Below are 16,395 nucleotides of genomic sequence, written 5' to 3' on the forward strand. Positions count from 1 at the left end.
TATGTGTGGACATATATGTAAATAAACACATATACACGAAAATATGCCCTCACTGTCTTTGCAAATTGCTGGTCTAGACCACGTACAGCTGTTGGGTACTGGGAAGTAGTGTGTTTGTCTCTTCCTATTCCCTGTGGCCATCTGGGCAAAGCATTTATGTTTAATGTGCTCCACGGACTAGTGGGTAGAGACTTGAGTTCAAGCCAGCCTTTCATCAGTCCTTAACTAATGCCGTATGGGTAACTGCCCTCTTACCTCTTGGAAAAGGTCATTCTGACTTTCTTTGTGACATAGCATTTTATAGGCTTACCTGCTAGGAATGTGGCTTCCTTGTCCCTCCCCCGACCCCCAGCCCCAAGATGCCAGGTAAGTCTCCCCTTTATTCTGTAAGTAGGAAACTGGGAAATGGTTTACTTTGCAAAATGTCACTTTTTATAACAAAAGACGAATACATGGTAGCTACAAGTAATATATTTGTTTCTCCATTACTCATTTCTGGTGATCATAAGCAAAAGGCTGAAGAGGCAAAGACTAATTTCTTTCTTGAAAAAATATGCTATTGCTTTTACCTTGTTCTTAAAACTGACCTGTTACTTATTAGTGTAGAGAAAAGGGATTATACCTTAGGTCTCAGTGTTAAATTCTGGAGATAGTTAAAAATGTAGATTTTTTTCTTTTTTCTTCTGTATACTTTTATGCAAATGTTTTCTTGCCAGTTGTATATATGTATATATTATACATATTTGTATATATGTAAATATACATATATATTTACATATATGTATATATGTATAATGTCATCTGTGTTATCAAAAAACTTGAGTGTCAAGGTACAGTATAAGGGAATCTTAAACACATCTCGAAGAAAAATGCTAAGTGGGCCATCTCCTAATTTATATACTGTCAATAGATGGTACTATAATTTATGATTTGAGTTGAACATTGTACAAATATTTTGCCATTGGTATATTTTTCATAAAATAGAATAGTCATGTATTTGACATAAACATGTGTTTTTGAGAACCAGGCTCAGTGATTTGGAAAAATGATAAACTTATCAGCTAAATTGTTAATTCCTTTGTGTCAGACACTGTTCATACTTTGACAGCTCAGCCCTATGGATTACAGTTAACTAGCTTTGTTGAAGGCGACTGTGACAGTTGTCATACGTAGATGCTCTGATCCCATCAATTTACTCATAATGAATTTACCTCATTACTATGATTACTATGATATGGTTACTATCATTAGACCTTGATAGGCTAGTTAAAGACCCCAGACCAACAAAACTGCTTTCCTCCTTGTAGGGAAAGATGATCTCTAGAGTGGAGTATTTATTGTAACAAAAATCCTTAGCATGACAATATTGCCTAACTTGACCTAGTATTTTAATTTCCCTTGTTAAAAGGTGAACTTAGCTATTGGTATAGGCTTAGTAAATCATAATTTCATAAAGAAAGATGAAGCTGATAAAAACAATGTTGATCACTGTTTTAACACCAGTATGTCTGAATTCTAATTCCACATTTTCATCATTCAGGAGGAATTAGAATTCTTAAATGGTTCTCTAAGCCTGTAAAATCGGGTTAATTGCATAATTTTTACTAGGCAAGTGGTTGGGAAGCTTGATTAATTTTTCCCAAAAGGTTAAATAGTGTAGGTATAGTGTTCAATTGTGGCAATGCTTTCAGGTACCTTTTCCCCCCTCAACAAACTGCTTATTTATGGCTTTCTTTGTGCAAGGCTTTGTTGAAAATCCAAAGATGAATAAGACAGGGTTTTTGCACTCAAAGAGCTTACCGTGTAGGCAGAGAGATCAGACTCTGCTCAAATGACTCTAATACAAGGTAGAAAATGATAAAGGCAGTAAGAAGATAGATGAAAAGAAGAGCTATGGGTAAAGGAAGGTGAGAGCCCTTTTGTTGAATGTTATCTTTGGGTTACTTGTTCCCGTGGTAACCAGTGTTTATTATTATTTTTTTTAACATCCAAATTTTGAGAAAAGTAATGGTTAGATCGAATCCAGGGGCAATGTCAGACTGTGGTCTTCAGTAAAGGCGTTATCAGACTTAAATTATTTCTGACAAGACCACATTTGTTGTTTAACAGAGTGGTATTTATTATGTTGGGCACCAAGTTATTACAAATATGGTTCTTTAATATTAAAAATATTTGGCATTTTACTTAATGTTTTTGAATATTCTCTTTTGGTAAATTCCTTTCCTATGAGAATTAAGTCATTGCTGCACAGCTTGACTTTATTGTCAGTGCGATCCTTCAAAAAGATGAAGATCCTACTGTGTACCAGGCACTGAGATGAGCACTCCGTATTGCCTGTCTTGTTGATCATCATAAAACCTCCACAACATCAGTCCTGCTGTTACTGACATTTCCCAGATGAGGAAAGGAAGGTTTAAAGTCATGGAGGTAATTTGTCCAATACTACACAGCTCAGAAGCAGCAGACCCGGTCTGGAACCTAGGACTGTTTAACACACTGGTCTTTGCTCTTCTCCGCTTGACCCTATGGCCATGAAGATCCCAGTGGACCCCAGAGAGCAGCCACGTTTGCTGGTGTTGAGACAAAGACACCAGAGTATGTGGTAAAACCTGGTGCAGGCTGTGTGTTGTGGTTTGCCATAATCTCTGAACCTCTGCCACTATGCGATTGCATGAATGTCTTCTGGGGCAAGTTGGCACCCAGCCATTGTTCAGCAAGACCCTCCCCCAGAGAGTCAGTGCAGGTTCAAACCACAGGGGTCTCTTAGGTGTAGGGTTTTGAAACATAACCCCATCTGAGATAAAACTCTGGAGGGAGGTGCTTCCTGACAAGGTGGACAGCTTGGACACAGACATGGGGAGTGGATGGAGGCCTAAGCCAAAGGAGGGGTGCTTGATCATGGGTGCTTGATCACGGGCAAAAGAGCATGATACAAGACTTAAAGAAATGAGTGACTTATTAAAAAAGAATAACATCCAAATCATAGGAGTCCCAGAGATGAAGAGAGAGAAAAAGGGGCAGAAGGTTTATGTGAGCAAATTATAGCAGAAAACCTACCCAATCTGGGGAAGGACACAGACATCAAAATCCAAGAAGCACAGAGAATTCCCTTTAGGTGGAACAAAAACCTATCCATCACCAAGGCATATCATAGTCAAATACACAAAATACACAGACAAGGAAAGAATTATGAAAGCAGCAAGGGAAAAAAGCCCTTAACCTATAAGGGAGGACAGATCAGGTTTGGATCAGACCTATCCACAGAAACTTGGCAGGCCAGAAAGGAGTGGCAGGATATATTCAATGTGATGAATCAGAAAAATAGGCAGTCAACGATTCTTTATCCAGCAAGGCTGTCATTCAGAATAGGAGAGATAATGAGATTCCAAGACAAACAAAAGCTAAAGGAGTTCATGACCACTACACCAGCCCTGCAAGAGATTTTAAAGGGGACTCTTTGAGTGGAGAAGAGACAAACAGAAAAAAAGACCAAAAGCAACAAAGACTAGAAAGGACCAGAGAACATCACCAGAAACACCAACTCTACAGGCAACACAGTGGCACTAAATTCATATCTTTCAGTACTCACTCTAAATGTCAATGGACTAAATGCTCCAATCAAAGGACATAGGGTATCAGAATGGATAAGAAAACAAAACACATCTAGATGCTGCTTACAAGAGACCCATTTTAGACCTAAAGACACCTGCAAATTGAAAGTAAGGGGATGGAGAACCATCTGTCATGCTAATGGTTGTCAAAAGAAAGCTGGCGTAGCCATATTACATCAGACAGACTAGATTTTAAAATAAAGACTGTAACAAGAGATGGAAGAAGGGCATTGTATCATAAGTAAGGGGTCTATCCACCAAGAAGATCTAACCATTATAAATATTTATGCCCCCAATGTGGAAACACCCAAATGTATAAATCAGTTAATCACAAACATAAACTCATTGATGATAATACTATAATTGTAGGGGGCTTCAACACCATGCTTACAGCAATGACCGATCATCTAAGCAGAACATCAATGAATGACACACTGGACTGGATGAACTTAACAGATATATTCAGAACATTTCATCCTAAAGCAGCAGAACACACACTCTCGAGTACACATGGAACATTCTCCAGAATAGATCACATACCAGGTCACAAATCAGCCCTCAGTAAATACAAAGAGATCGAGATCGTACCTTGCATATTTTCAGACCACAGTGCCATGAAACTTGGTATCAACCATAAGAAAAAATTTGGAAAGACGATGATTACTTGGAGATTAAAGAACACATCCTACTAAAGAATGAATGGGTTAACCAAGAAATTAAAGAGGAAATTAAAAAGTACACGGAGGCAATGAAAATGAAAGCATGACAGCCCAAAACATCTGGGATGCAGCAAAGGTGGTCATAAGAGGGAAGTATATAGCAGTCCAGGCCTTCCTAAAGAAGGAAGAAAGGTCTCAAATACACAACCCAACCTTACAACTAAAAGAGCTGGAAAAAGAACAGCAAATAAATAAAGATTAGAGCAGAAATCAATGATAATGAAATAAAATAGTAGAACAGATCAATGAAACCAGGAACTGGTTCTTTAAAAGAATTAGCAAAATTGATAAACCCCTAGCCAGATTGATCAAAAAGAAAAAGGAAAGGACCCAAATAAATAAAATCATGAATGAAGGAGGAGAGATCACAACCAACACCACAGCAATACAAACAGTAATAAGAGACTATTATTAGCAGTAGTCTCTTGTTACTGCTTATTATACACTTATTATATGCCAACAAATTGGGCAATCTGGAAGAAATGAACAAATTCCTAGAAACATAACCTACCAAAACTGAAACAGGAAGAAATAGAAAATTTGAACAGACACATAACCAGTAAGGAAATTGAATCAGTAATCAAAAATTCCCCAACAAACAAGAGTCCAGGGCCAGATGGCTTTCCAGGGGAATTCTATCAAATTTTAGAGAAGAGTTAACACCTATTCTTTTAAAGCTGTTCCAAAAAATAGAAATGGAAGGAAAACTTCTATACTCATTCTATGAGGCCAGCATTGTCTTAATTCCAAAACCAGACAAAGACAGTGAAAGGGAGAACTACAGACCAATTTCCCTGATGAACATAGATGCAAAATTTCTCAACAAGATACTAGCAAACCAGATTCAGCAATACATTAAAAGAATTATTCACCACGATCAAGTGGGATGTATTCCTGGGATACAGGGCTGGTTCAATATCTACAAATCAATCAATGTGATACATCACATTAATAAAAGGATAAGAACTACATGATCCCCTCAAAAGATGCTGAAAAAGCGTTTGACAAAATACAGCATCCTTTCTTGATAAAAACTCTCAAGAAAGTAGGGATAGAAGGATCATCCCCCAAGATCATAATGGCCATATACGACAGACCCACTGCTAATATCATCCTCAATGGGGAAAAACAAAGAGCTTTCCCTCTAAGGTCAGGAACATGACAAGGATGTCCACTATCACCTCTGTTATTCAACGTAGTGTTGGAAGTCCTAGCCTCAGCAATCAGACAACACAAAGGCATCCAAATCAGCAAGGAGAAAGTCAAACTTTCACTCTTTGCAGATGACATGGTACTTTATGTGGAAAACCCAAAAGATTCCACCAAAAAACTGCCAGAACTGATACATGAATTCAGCTAAGTTGCAGAATATAAAATTGATGTACAGAAATGAGTTGCATTTCTATATACTAATGATGAAATAGCAGAAAGAGAAGGAATCAATCCCATTTACAATTGCACAAAAACCCATAAAGTACCTAGGAATAAACCTAACAAAAGAGGTGAAATGTATACACTGAAAACTATAGAAAGCTTATGAAAGAAATTGAAGACACAAAAAAAAATGCAAAAATATTCCCTGCTCATGGATTGGAAGAACAAACATTGTTAAAGTATCAATACTACCCAAAGCAATCTACATATTCATTGTAATCCCTGTCAAAATAACACCAGCATTCTAAACAGAACTATAACAAACGTTCCTAGAATTTGTATGCAACCAGAAAAGACCCCGAATAGCCAAAGCAATCCTGAAAAAGAAAACCAAAGCTGGAGGCATCCTTCAAGCTGTAATCATCAAGATAGTATGATACTGGCACAAAAACAGGCACATAGATCAATGGAACAGAATAGAGAATCCAGAAGTAGACCCAGAAATGTATGGCTAACTAATCTTTGACAAAACAGGAAAGAATATCCATTGGAAAAAAGACTGTCTCTTCAGCAAATGGTGTTAGGAGAACTGGACAGTGACATGCAGAAGAATGAACCTGGATCACTTTCTTACACCATACACAAAAATAAACTCAAAATGGATGAAAGACCTAAATGTAAGACAGGAAGCCATCAAAATCCTAGAGAAGAAAACGAGCAATAACCTCTTTGACCTTGGCCACAGCAACTTCTTATTTGACATATCTCCAGAGGCAAGGGAAACAAAAGCAAAAATGAACTATTGGGACCTCATCAAGACAAAAAACTTCTGTACAGCAAAGGAAACAATCAGTAAAGTAAACGGCAACCAACCAAATGGGAGAAGATATTTGCAAATGACATATCAGGTAAAGAGTTAATATCCACAATCTATAAACAACTTATCAAATTCAACACCCAAAAAACAATCCAGTGAGGAAATGAGCAAAAGACATGATTAGATACTTTTCCAAAGAAAACATACAGATGGCTATCAGACACATGAAAAGATGTTCAACCTTACACCTGTCAGAATGTCTAAAATTAACGACATGGGCAACAACAGATGTTGGCAAGGATGCAGAGAAAGGGGAACCTTTTTGCAGTGCTGGTGGGAATGCAAACTGGTACAGCCACTCTGGAAAACAGCTTGGAGGTTCCTCAAAAAATTAAAAATAGAACTACTCTATGACCCAGCAATTGCACTACTAGGTTTTATCCAAAGGATACAAGAGTGCTGTTTTGAAGGGGCACATGCACCCCGATGTTTATAGCAGCACTATCAACAATAGCCACATTATGAAAAGAGCCCAAATGTCTTTCAACTGATGAATGGATAAAGAAGATGTGGGGTGTGTGTGTGTGTGTGTGTGTGTGTGTGTATAAAACATATATATATATGTGTGTATATATATGTATATGTGTGTGTGTATATACACATATATACATACATACAGTGGAATACTCAGTGATAATAAAGAATGAAATCTTGCAATTTGCAACAACATGCATGGAACTAGAGTATTATACTAAGCAAAAAAAGTCAAAGAAAGACAAATATCATATGATTTCACTCATGTGGAATTTAAAATACAAAACAGATGAATATAAGGGAAGGGAAGCAAAAACAGTATAAAAACAGAGAGGAAGACAAACCATAAGAGACTTTCAAATACAGAGAACAAACTGAGGGTTGCTGGCAGGGTGTTGGGTGGGGGAATGGGCTAAATGTGCGAGGGGCATTAAGCAACTTGGATTTAAATTAAAAAAAAATCATGGTGATATAAAGTCACCTTTTTTTTTTTTTTTGGACAGTGAATCAAAATGTGAGTGCAAAGACTTTCAGGAATAGGGAATGTAAAGAACTCTTTGTTTTCAAGTGGTAAATGGTTTTCTTAGAAATATAGAAAATCAAAAGAAAATAAAGAACAAGAAAACCATTCACAATCTTACTGCCGAGGGATACATCATTATTAACTTCTTAATGAATATTCTAGTCTTTTTTCCTGCACTTATACTAATGTAGACTTAAAATATCCCTGCAATAACATTTTTAAGATTTAGTTTCACATAACAGTGTTTTATAATGTGCTTTATTTGGCAATGTCTTTGTTATCTTTTCATATCAATGAATATAAAATTACCCAATCCTTTTAAGTGGCTGACTTATATTTTGACTAAATGTGCCAAAACATTACTTAAAATGTATTATTTGACATTTGCAGAGTTCCCAGTTTTTTGGTATGGCAGCACATAAAAACAAAAATGATGTTTGAAAACTGCCCAATAGAAAAAAAGCAATCTCTTTCAGCATTGCTTTTTGACCTTGGTGGTATGCTCTCAGACTTTGAGAAACCTGGAGATATCTGAGTAAGCCTGGTGTCAAAGCACATGAGGATTAGAGGGGTTGGTTGTGGGTCTTGGCTCACTGGAAGATGTCACTATCTATGTAGCTGCTGATGCTGCTTTCCCATTCTGTTAGGGTTGAGTTCTTAGAGCAGGGTTTTTTAACTAAGGCATTGCACTAGGAAGCCACACAAATGAATGATTCCTGAGTATAACATGCTCACCAACATTAGATCACAAACACGGGTTTCCATTTTACAGCCGCTCTTTTAAGTTTTTCTTCTGGGGTATATTAAGAAATTCTCTCTTGACTGTTGGCTGTGATCACCTGGGGTTAGAGGAAGTGACATGTGTGGGACATAACCATTGGAGGAGATGAGAGATTGCCGTTATGCTTTTAGGGCCTTACACAATGTCCAGCATGTGATATACTCTTAACGTGTGTTACACAAATGCCGACTGAATGATACTTAAGTCACGTCTCACAAACTTTTAATATCAAGATGCCTCATGAGATGATTTTTTTTGCAGCTCCTTATTTTTGACATTATAGTAGAAATGTGTACAAAAAATGCTTCTTTATTAGGTTTCCTCTATAATAATTCCCAAGCAAGGTAATACTTTAATATAATCTCTGTATTTCATTTTTAAAAAATACGTGTGGACTCCATGCTGTAAGCACTGTGAGACAGTTTCTGTAGCAGAGATATACAGGAAGTCCTGCTGAGCGAGAATCCTTACAGGATCATTTGCTGCCCTTCCCATATACTCAGTTTGGATTACTTCTAGGGTTGTGGCCAGTATCCATTGGCTGTACCTGACTCTGGGTCTCAGGACCAAGTCTTAATGTGTGAGGTTTTTTTTTAATTTTTTTTTTATGTTTGTTTTTATTTTTGAGACAAAGCACAAGCAGTGTAGGGACAGAGAGAGAGAGAGGGAGACACAGACTCTTAAGCAGGCTCCAGCTGCAAGCTGTCAGCACACAGCCTGACGCGGGGCTCGAACCCATGGACCGTGAGATCATGACCTGAGCCGAAGTTGGATGCTTAACTGACTGTGCCACCCAGGCACCCCTCAATGTGTGAGGTTTTTTTTTAATTTTTTTTTAAACATTTATTTATTTTTGAGAGACAGACCGAGCATGAGTGGGGAATGGGCAGAGAGAGAGACACCACACACACAGAATATGAAGCAGACTTCAGGCTCTGAGCTGTCAGCACAGAGCCCGACACAAGGCTTGAACTCATGGACCAAATAGTGAGGTCATGACCTGAACTGAAGTTGGATGCTTAACCGACTGAGCCACCCCGGCACCCCTGTGTGAGTGTTGAAGTGTCAGTGTTATATGCTACTTCTTCCAGGCCCCTCTCTGGGAGAAATTTCCCTAGTTAAAGAGAGTCGTCCTGGCTCCTGTAGACAGCTTAAAGGTAGAAGCTGCATGCCTCTGTGGAGCTTACCCATCACTGTAGCTCTGGTGCAGAATGTTTTTAGGGGAGCTCTCCTCAGCTTCAGAGAAGTGCAGTGAATTGCACCATATCCCATGTCCCGTCACTGTCAGTACCAGGAGTAGAACCCCAATGTCAGCCCGCCAAGGGGGAGCCTCCTTTCTCTCTTCTCTCTCCTCATAAGTTCCTCATTGCTCTGGCCAGCAGTCCATTCTCCTTGCTGGGCCAATTGCTTGGGTACATTTCAGAGACTTTCACATCTTCCCTGAACTCTTGCTTCTTTCTTGTGAGCTTTTTAATGTCATTGAACAGAGAGGCAAGGAGAGAAAATGTCTCAAATGTAGCAGGTACCTTAAAAAGCTTTGGTGGCATTTAAGTCAATGTTAATTACTTGATACCCTGGCTGAAATTTTAACAAACGCCCTCGTATTTTAAGTTATCTTTTCTGTCACTATGCAGAGGCTGTCTCCCTCATCCTTTTTTATATTCCGCCCTTCCTAGCTGCTGATGAGGTAACCTGCTGCTCTTAGCATTCTAAAAATTCTCCTCTCCCGTGTTCTCAGGGAAGGTTGTCTCTTAGGACTTGTCCTCTTGATCAGAGCTGAATAATTCTGAGGACTGTTTGCGAAGTTATTTCAGTTCTCAGTTACCATATCCCTGGAGATAATGAGTGGTAAGATTTCTTCCTGGAAATGTTGAATCTTAGAAAGGTAACAAGCGTATTTTAAGTTTGGGAGCTTTCTTCGTATTAACTTTTCTTTCCCCACTGAAACCAGACTCCCTAGAATATACTTGAAGTTTTATTTTGCAATTCTCAGGGTGCTAGAAAACTTTGTTCTCCTTGGTGAGGTTCGTACAGTTGTAACTGGTGGTGTAGTGGGAAATCTGTGCTGCCCAGTGAAGTTCACTGGTTGGTCTTTGTATTAGTTCTCTATTGCTGCTATAACAAATTGCCACAAATCTAGTGGCTTAAAACAGTACTAATTTATTATTTTCTTGTTCCATAAGTGGGCAGTCTAACACGGGTCTCAGTGGCCTAAAATCAAGCTGTTTGAGAGGGCTGTGTGCCTTTCTGGAGGCTCTAGAGAAGAGTCTATTTTATTGACTTTTTTTTTTTTTAAGAATTTATTTTTTTTAGAGCAGTTTTAGTTTCACATCAATATTAGGAGGAAGCTAGAGAAGTTTCCTTTACTCCTGACCCCACATACACATAGCTTCCTCCACTATCAACATCCCCCAACAGAGCGGTACATTTGTGACAGTCTGTGAGCCTACACTGTCACGTCATTATCACCCAAAGCCCTTGGTTTACATTAATGGTTCACTTTTGGTGTGGTACATTCTGTGGGGTTGAACACATTTATAATGACCTGTATCTACCATGGTGGGATCATACAGAGTATTTTCATTGCCCTAAATTCCTCTGGGCTCTGCCTTTCTGCCCTCCTCTACTTCTGGCGACCACTGATATTTTTACTGTCTCCATAGTTTTGCTTTGCCCAGAATGTCCTATATTTGGAACCATACAGTACATATAGTCTTTTCAGATTGGATTCTTTTTAGCTATGAATAATACACATTGTACGATCCACAGTTTATCCATTCACCTACTGAAGGACATCTTGGTTGTTTCCAAGTTTTGGCAATTATGACTAATGCTGGTATAAATGTCCACGTGCAGGCTTTTGTGTAGACATAAATTTCCAGTTCTTTTGGATAATACCAAAAAGTATAGTTGATGGATTGTATGGTAAAAGTATACTTAGTTTTGTAGAAAAAAAACCCACAAAAAACAGCCAAACTGCTTTCCAACATGGCTGTACCATTTGCTTTGCCATCAGCAATGAATGCGAGTTCCTGTTGCCTCACATCCTTCCCAGCATTTTGGCCATTCTAATACGTATATAGTGATATCTTGTTTTAATTTTCATTGTTGATGGCATTTGTTGTGGGACATCTTTTCATATGCTATTTGCGATCAGTGTTATCTTCTTTGGTGAGGATTCTGTTAAAGTCTTTGGTCCATTTTTCTTTTCCTTTGTCTTCTTATTTTTGAGTTTCCTATATTCTTTGTATATTTTGGACAATAGTCCTTTATCAGATATATCTTTTGCAAGTGTTTCATTCTCTTGACATTGTGTTTCACAGAGCAGAAGTTTTTGAGTTTAATGAAGTCTAGTTTATCAGTTATTTCTTTTATGAACTGTGCTTTTGCTATTGTATCTAAAAAGGCATCTTTTTACCCAAGATCATCTACATTTTCTGCTAGGAGTTATAGTTTTGCATTTTGCATTTAGGTGTGTGATTCATTTTGAGTTAATTTTTGGGAAGGATGTAAGGTCTATGTTTAGATTCATTTTTTAGCATATGGGTGTCCAGTTGTCCCAGCACCATTTATTGAAAAGATCTTTGCTCCATTCTGTTGTCTTTGCTCCTTTGTCAAAAATCAAATGACCATATTTATAGAGTATATTTTTGGGCTCTCTGTTCTTTCCATTAATCTGTTTTTCTGTTCTTGCATGACTACCACAATGTCTTGATTATTGTAGCTTTATAGTAACTCTTGAAGTTGGGTAGTGTCAGTCCCTCAACTTTGTTTTTCAGTTTTGCCTATTCTGAGTCCTTTGCCTCCATGTAAATTTTAGGATCAGTTTGCAGATATCTACAAAATAACTCGCTAAGGTTTTGATTGGTATTATAGAGCAAGTTGGGAAGAACTGACATCTTGAAAATATGGAGTCTTCATGAACATTGGATATCTTTCATTTATTTAGGTTTTTTTGAGTTCTTTCTTCAGAATTTTGTAGTTTTCCTCCTGTGGATCTTGTATATATTTTGTTAGATTTATACCTGAGTATTCTATTTTTAAGGGGGTGCTAATGTAAGTAGTATTGTGTTTTTAATATCAAGTTCTATCTCATTGCTGGTATATGGAAAAGCAGTTGACTTTTGTGCACAAACTTTGTATTCTATAACTTTTGAAAAATTACTTATTATCTATTCTTTTGAATTTTCTTTTTTTTTTTAAACGTTTTTTTATTTATTTTTGGGACAGAGAGAGACAGAGCATGAACGGGGGAGGGGCAGAGAGAGAGGGAGACACAGAATCGGAAACAGGCTCCAGGCTCCGAGCCATCAGCCCAGAGCCTGACGCGGGGCTCGAACTCACGGACCGCGAGATCGTGACCTGGCTGAAGTCGGACGCTCAACCAACTGCGCCACCCAGGCGCCCCTCTTTTGAATTTTCTACATTAGATAATTATATCATCTGTGAAGAAAAATATTTTTTTAAGAAAAAGGTTTTTTTTAACATAAATTCCCACTGAAAAAAATTTTTTATTTTTATTTTTGGGAGAGAGAGAGATGGAGCATGTGAGCAGGGGAGGGGCAGAGAGAGAGGGGAACAGAGAATCTGAAGCCAGCTCTGCACTGACAGTAGAGAGGCCGATGCTGGGCTCGAGCTCACAGATCATGAGATCATGACCTAAGCTGGATTCAGACGCTTAACTGACTGAGCCACATAGGTGCCCCAGAAAAAGTTTTATTCTTTTCCAATATCTATACCTTTTATTTCCTTTTTCTATTGCATTAGCCAGCACTTCCAGTAGGATGTTGAAAAGAAGTAGGGACATCCTTGCCTTGTATCTGATCTTAGTGAGAAAGCTTTGTGTTGCTCACCATTAAGTATGATTTAGCTTTAGGTTTTTCATAGATATTCTTTATCAAGTTCAGGAAGTCCCCCCTCTAATCCTAGTGTACTGAGAGTTTTTATCATGAATGGGTGTTGGATTTTCTCAAGTGATTTTTCTTCATCTATTGATATGATCATGTGATTTTTTTTTTTTTAAGCTTCTTGACTTGATGATTATATTAATTGAACTTTGAATGTTGGAGCAACCTTGCATACCTAGGATAAATCCCATTTGGTCATGGTATATTATTATCTTTGTACTTTGTTGGATTTACTTTGCTAATATTTTGTTGAGGATTTTTGCTTCTTTGTGAATCAGAGATATTGGTCTGTAGTTTTTTTTGTAATGACTATGGTTTGGGTGTTAGGATAATGCTGGCCTCATAGAATGGGTTAGGAGGTGATCTCTTAGTTTTTCTCCACTAAAAGAGGTTGTTAGGGACACCTGGGTGGCTCAGTTGGTTAAGTAACCTGGTTTCAGCTGAGGTCATGATCTCACAGTTTGTGAGTTCAAGCCCCAGGTCAGGCTCTGTAAGAACAGAGCCTGCTTGGGATTCTCTCTCCCTCTCTCTTTGCCCCTCCCCAGCACTCACTCTCTTTATCTCTCTCTCTCTCTCTCTCTCTCTCTCTCTGAAAACAAATAAACTTTTTTTTTTTTTTTTAAAGAGGTTATAGAGATTGGTGTAATTTCTTCCTTGAATGTTTGGTAGAATTCATCAGTGAAACTTCTCTAGGACTGGTGCTTTCTGTTATGGAAGGTAATTAATCATTTATTCAACTTCTTTAATAGATATAAAATCCTATTGAGATTCTTCCTTCTTGAGTAAGTTTTGGCAGATTGCATCTTTCAAGGAATTGGTTCATCCTCATTTAGGTTATCAAATTCATGAACATCAAGTTGTTTCTATGTTATTCCTAGGTTATCCTTTTAATGTCTTGGGCTCTATAGTGATATCCCTTATTTCATATCTGATCTTAGTAATTTGTGTCCTCTTTTTTTTTTCTTAGTTAGCCTGGCAGAAAGCTTATTAATTTTGATCTTTTCAAACAGCCAGCTTTTGGTTTTGTTGATTTTCTGTATTGATTTCCCATTTTCAATTTCATGTCTGGTTCTGATATTTGCTCCGTCTCTTTAAATTATGTATTTTTGCCTTTTGGTATACCTTGTAATTTTTTTCTGGAATGCCAGACATGATGTCCTAGGTAAAAGGAACTGCTGTAAATAGGTCTTTAGTAATGTGGCTGTGAGGTGGTGGTAGGGGGAGTGTTCCATAGTCCCATGATTAGGTCTCAGTCTTTTAGTGAGTCTTTGCCTCCGGATTGTGAACTTCACTGAGTTTCTGTTTTTTTTTTCCTCTTCCTTAGGTGGGACAGGATGGCCAGAGCACGGCATTGGCTATTTCCCTTCTCCTAGGTCAGCTAGGCTCTGATAACCCCAGCAGGTTAGGCTCTGGTTAATTGGTTTCCCCTGAGGGCAGTCTTTGTGGAGAACAGAGTGCTCTGGTGCATTTCAAAATGGCTCCTTTTCATCTCCCCCTGAAGCCTGAGGGGATTTTTCTGATATTTGTTGTTGAAACCTGAGCTCCTGAAGCTCCCTAAGCTTATAATATAGTGGGCCATCTTATGATTGTGTTCCCCTGGTCTTTTTAACTCTCATACTTGTCTACACTGAGCTTCTAGTGATTTGTCAATTACGGTCAAGATTTTGCTACCCCCTTGGTTTCCATCGTGGTTTCTGTTTGAGTCTCTGCTCCAATAGCCATGACTCCCTGTAGTTGCCTTTTTCTCCAATACTGGGGGCAGTGTTTTCACTGTGCCTCTTCCTTTATTACAGATGTAAGAAGGTTGATTTTTCAGTTTCAGCTTTTTACTTGTTATGATGGAATGGTGACTTTTAAGCACATTTTATTGTGGAACTAGGAACAGGAAATGTTCCCTTGCCTTTTCCAGCTTCTAAAGGCTAGCCACATTGTCAGCTCCTGGCCACCTTACTCTGTGTGCAGAACCAGCAATTTTACATCCCTCTGACCCTGCTTCTGTCATTACATGTCTCTCTGACCACAATGAGGAAAGTTCTCTACTTTTAAGTACCCGTGTGATTGAGAAAGGACCCATTTGTCAGGTCCATTGGTCATGTAAACTAACATGTTCATGGGTTTTTGAGATTAGGCCATGGGCATCTTTGGGTGGGTGTTATTCTGATTACTGCATTCTTGAATAGTGGTGATAGTAGAGAAAGATTTTTATGTATCTCTCTTTAGTTCATGGTGTATAATTTCTTTTCTAACTTTTATTATGCTTTCTTTCTGGTCCCACATTTCTTAGAATTATAGGGCCTGATTCATATTACTAACATTTAGGCTCCCCAGAAATTGGGCAGTGAACTTTCATGACCTCGGATCATTATTATGGAACACTTGTTTGGTGCCTAGTAGATACCGGATGCTACAAAGAGTATGTGCATGTATATAAATCTTACTTTTTCTATCTTCATAAGTCTGGGAGACAATTATATGGAAATATGCAGTTGCTGTTTCATCCCTGTAGCTGTTAGGAGGGATTGTTTGAACATGCATGGTAATTTGTGAATGTAAGCCATCCTACAATATCCCCGAGGTAGAGGTCTGAATCCATGGTTCCCATGTGGCTCCTTCCTTTAGGATCTAGCACCCAGGTCTCTACTGGTATACATGTAGAGTTTTTCCAGCTCTTTCACTATTGAAAATGGTGTTACCCTACACACATCTGATTATTTCCCACAGAAGAGTGTGAGTACAGATGTAGCTCTGGAAAGTATAGGACACAGTCAAGAAATTGCCAGTTCTCCATTTTTAACTGAAGTAATAATTACTATTACAGATAGCATTTACTGCCTGTTAACCATATGCAACGCGATGTGCAAAATGTCCACTGCCTTATTTCCTTTGCAACCCTGTGAAATAGATAATAAATATTCTCGTTCATTGATAACGGGGGAAAAAAAAAAAAAACAATGCTCAGAAGGTAATTTGCTTGCCTGGAGTCACACTCCTAATCAATACCTAAGGAGAAATTCCAACTTATGTTATTAGATCCTGGTGGACGCTCATTTAAGCACGACCCAATAATGCTTGCCGTAAAAGAAAAGGTCAGAAACATATACTGGGAGAGACCAAGTTATGGGTTTTATG

General features: G+C 38.2%; 1 protein-coding gene across 5 annotated transcripts in view; it reads left to right on the top strand.

Annotated features, from left to right (window-relative positions):
• The window catches only part of STK39 (serine/threonine kinase 39), a 311,497-nt gene that overhangs the window by 189,131 nt on the left and 105,971 nt on the right, over positions 1–16,395 (top strand). The gene's annotated exons all lie outside the window — the stretch shown is intronic.

Source organism: Prionailurus viverrinus, chromosome C1, assembly GCF_022837055.1.
Source record: "Prionailurus viverrinus isolate Anna chromosome C1, UM_Priviv_1.0, whole genome shotgun sequence".
Taxonomy (NCBI): domain Eukaryota; kingdom Metazoa; phylum Chordata; class Mammalia; order Carnivora; family Felidae; genus Prionailurus; species Prionailurus viverrinus.